Genomic DNA, 4,455 nt, shown 5'->3' on the forward strand with positions numbered 1-4,455 from the left:
CTCTTCAAAGCTATTTCAAATTGCCGGATGTTACATTCCTAAGGGCCTAAGTGCAAATAAAAATTGCTTTACAAGTCCCTCTCTAGAATTTTCTACATTTTCTAAGAAATTCTAAGGCTTTCCAAGAAAATATCTAAGGTATTCTAGAGAATTCTAAGGAAAGACCTAGGAAATTCTAGTCTTCCACTAACCTCCCCACAACTCTAGATTATTCCCCTTTCTTTCGGTGCCAAATTTGAACTGTGAAATGGCGGGACGTGACACTCTCCCCCACTTATTGATGCGACGACGGCGTCGCATCGTCGCTGCATCGCCAACCAGGTCTTGTCTTCTCGTAAGCCTGGCCAATAGTCCATTGACTCGATCAACACCCTCGCGCAACGCCTTCAATTGCTTCCTGATCTCTTTCAGCCCGGTCTTATAGTCTACTTCCTTTCTAGGAGGCACACGCCTCGGCGGCTTCTTTGACATCACGATATTGTTCTCCTTCTTCCTGCATGGTGGCAAGGACCCTTTTGCACCATTGTCTTTTTTCGAACTTGCAATGGTGGCTATAAACGTCGACTCCTTCTTCTTAGGGTTTTTCTCGAGCTGCATGGCTGTTAGTCGAACCCGTCCTCCCGTCGTTGGTACCTTAACCAGGGGCACCATACATGATCCTCCTTGCTCCATGACTAGAAGTCGTTGGAGGTAAGGGTCTATCACCGCGTGGCACTCTTGGAAGAACTCCTGCCCAAGAATTATATCGAAGAGGTCTAAAGGAGCGACAGTGAAGTTGGTCTTACCTTGCCACTGGCCCAACGTGATGCTTACTCCATGCGCGACTCCACACACTGGAGTCGGTAGTGCATTGACCGTCCTGAGTTGGGCGTTACTTGGACTATAACTCAGCCCCAACCTTGTCGTTGCCGTCTTGGTTATGATATTGGCCTCTGCACCCGTGTCAACCATAGCACGAGCGGGTCTTCCATTAATCGTGAGGTTGACATACTGCGTGTCGTAACCTCTTGGCTTTCTTGGCTACTTCGTGATGGCTCCGCATAATCCTATAAAGCCCAATTGCGTCGTCTATGCGTCTTGTCCTTTCTCCTATGCATCTTTCTCCTTCCAATCTCGCAGGATAGCACCAAGGCTCTTCAGTTCAGGGCACTTTGCATAGCCATGCGGCCCATCGAATATGTAGCAACCCTTTCTCTTTGTAGGCTCTGTCTTCCTCTCGACATCGCTTTGACGTTCAAACTTCTTATCATCAGACTTGTAGGTATCATGCTTCTTGGGATGTGGCAGTTGTTCATCGACTTTGCCACGATCTCCCCCACCATGGTCATGACTACATCTCATCTCCTCTCCTCTGGCTCTGTCAGGCTTCTCATTCCTGAAGTCTGTCAAAGTTTCAGCCTGCGTGATGGCTTCATCTATAGTCCTGACCTGCCGACGTTCCAACTCCGTCCTGGCCCAATCTTGCAGCACATCCATGAAGTGGAACAACATATCATCATCCGTGAGGTTAGGGATTCGAAGTGTGAGGGTGGTGAACTCCTGCACATATGCGCGTATGTTGCCCGTTTGCTTCAACTCCCTAAACCTGCGCTTCGCCTCATAGATGACGTTGTTAGGGAAGAAAGCCTTCTTGAACTCTTCCCGGAATTGCTCCATGGTGTTGATAGTGCACGTCCCCTTCCCTATCTCAGCCTTCTTGTGCCTCCACCATAGCATGGCCATGTCTGAAAGATACAACACATCGGTGTTGATCTTACCCTCGTCGCTCTTCAACCTATTGCACTTAAAGTAATTCTCCAAATGCCATAGGAAGTTCTCCACCTCTTGCACGTCACGGACGCCTTTGAACATATGTGGCTTAGGAGCCTCGACCCTGGCCTCCCTATCTCGGTCAAGCGATGATGATCCTCCAACTTTCACTCCCTCATTGAGTGCTTTCATCTCGCCCTGCATGGTCTCAATCGTGCTCAACGCCTCCATGAGCCGACACTCCAAGGAAGTGATGGCCTCATTCATCTCGAACTCGGCCCGCTGGCTTCCCTCCAACTCCTTGCGGATGTTTTCGGTCTCCTCAAGGGTGAAGTCTTCAAGAGTTTTGAACTTGCCGTTGGCCACATTCATGCGTCGGCCTAATATCTCAACGGCCTGCCTCACCACTTCAACCCTTGCGACCCATTCTTCTCCAGCGGTGACGTCAATGGCCTCCTCGCCAAGTTCATCGTCACTTGCTTCGGTGGTCGAATGTGGATGAGATGTTAGCGCCTCGTTCGGTGTGGGCTCGACCAGCATTTCCTCATTACTCTTTTGATGCTTCTTTCCCTTGCGGTTCTTGTTTCCACCATCCAAACGGACGTTGGTAGTGCTAGAGCCGTTCACGTCTCCTTCGTTAGCCATTCCATTAGTATCAAACCTTGCTCTGATACCACGTTGTCACGGACTTAGAGTTTCACTAAAGCTCCGTGTGGCACTTGACAACTTACTCACGAATCTTTCACGATCTTGTAAGCTGAAGTAAGCCCTTTAAGACTAATATCGCTAAGAGAATGCAAAGAAAGACTTAGAAAGATTTGGAAAGTTTGGAAGAAGGCTTTGTATTAAGCTTGGAAGATTGCTTACAAGTTGTTGGATGATTTACAAATGAGAGGCCCTACTATTTATTCTACTTCCTTAGCGCCTAAGTGCAAATAAAAATTACTTTACAAGTCCCTCTAATAATTACACTTTAGTCCATCTCTAGAATTCTCTACACTTTCTAGGAAATTCTAAGGCTTTCCAAGAAAATATCTAAGGTATTCTAGAGAATTCTAAGGAAAGACCTAGGGAATTCTAGAGTCTTCCACTAACCTCCCCACAACTCTAGATTATTCCCCTCTCTTTCGGTGCTAAATTTGAACTGTGAAGTGGCGGACGTGACAATAAGCTCCTCTAGGATTTCCTCTTATTATATAGAGTAGAGTAAAATGTAGCCATTATGTTTTTTTTAGTAGTTGTTTTGTTTACTTATTACATCAGCTTTAATTCAATAGCTTCTTTATTGATAGTCTAATATTTAATAATCATAAGAAATTGGTTGGTCTAATATTTGGAAGGGATGATACATTAGGCTAGAAGAAAATCTCTCATATAATTTATTTATAAATTTTGAAACTGAACGGATACAAGACATGAAGACAAGCTCCAATATGTGCAAAGCCCTCCTCACTTTTTTCTTTTATTGTAAAAAGGATTGTCTATGTTTGAAAAGAGAAAGAAAAGAGAAAACCATATATATTTTAATTGAACGTATGTATACAATATATATCTATTTTAATCGTGGAAAGTTGAATAAAGTTGAATGTGGCATGTACAAGATTGAATTTCAATTTTTAGCCATCCTAGAGAAATGTCACTGTGAGTCACATTTTAGCTGAAAACGTGTTTCGGAATAACAAATTATAAAACGTTGTTGACAATACGATTTATGTTTGTTTACTCTGTCAGATTTTTGTCTTTTTTTTATCGAATTTATCTGGGATTTGTGATCTTGGAACATTATTGGTGAGAGAAGAACTTGTTTCTACATTGTGATAGAATCTTTGATTATCAAAAGTAAACTTTTGGTTTTTGATCATTTAAGCTGTTTTCTAACTCTTTACATTTAGGTTCTGCACAATCTATAAGTAATTAACTCTATAATTAAGATTGTGGAGTCCTAGAAAAAGAATATGATGATATAGTAATTAACTCCATAGTTCTGAGTGTATGACTAGTTTTTTTTTTTTGGTTTTCCACCCAGTTTTCGGAGCCTACACTGGAGCTCCGACCAAATCCGGATCGCGCACTGCAGGACCCATTCGTGGGTGGTACTCCCAACAAGATTTTCTCCATACTCAGGGCTCGAACCCAAGACATCTGGTTAAGGGTGAAGCATTCTCACCAGTGCACCACAACCCATGTTGGTGAGTGTATGACTAGTTATTTCGTATTGTGCGGATCCTAATGAAGGTCTCGTCCATATTCTATACTTTCATAGAAAAGAAGTTAAGATTTGAAAAAAGGAAACTAAGCACAAAGATTTGAGCCTTACGTTCCATCTAAAGACTTGAAATCTAACGGTAATAGTCTTCTTGAGATAGAGGTTGATAGTTGTTAAAGCAACGCTCAAGTGCTGCAAGGACTTACGGTGATATCCTCTAGAGAAGTAGGAAGGACTCTAAGGGTGTGTTTGGTATGAAGGAAAACATTTTTCGGAAAATGTTTTCCAATTTTCTCATGTTTGGTTGGGCTAAATGTTTTGGAAAATATTTTCCAAATCAACTCATTTTCCTCAAATTTAAGGAAAAATGACTTCCCTTCTAAACTTAAGGAAAACATTTTCCAAAACTCTCTTCCAACTTCAAATTACAATTATTTTTTTGTTGAAAAAATCAATTTATTTTGTCCCTACCCTCAAACTACCCCCAACCACTCCCCCGC

Source organism: Solanum tuberosum, unplaced genomic scaffold, assembly GCF_000226075.1.
Source record: "Solanum tuberosum cultivar DM 1-3 516 R44 unplaced genomic scaffold, SolTub_3.0 scf00063, whole genome shotgun sequence".
In the NCBI taxonomy this organism is placed as follows: Eukaryota; Viridiplantae; Streptophyta; class Magnoliopsida; order Solanales; family Solanaceae; genus Solanum; species Solanum tuberosum.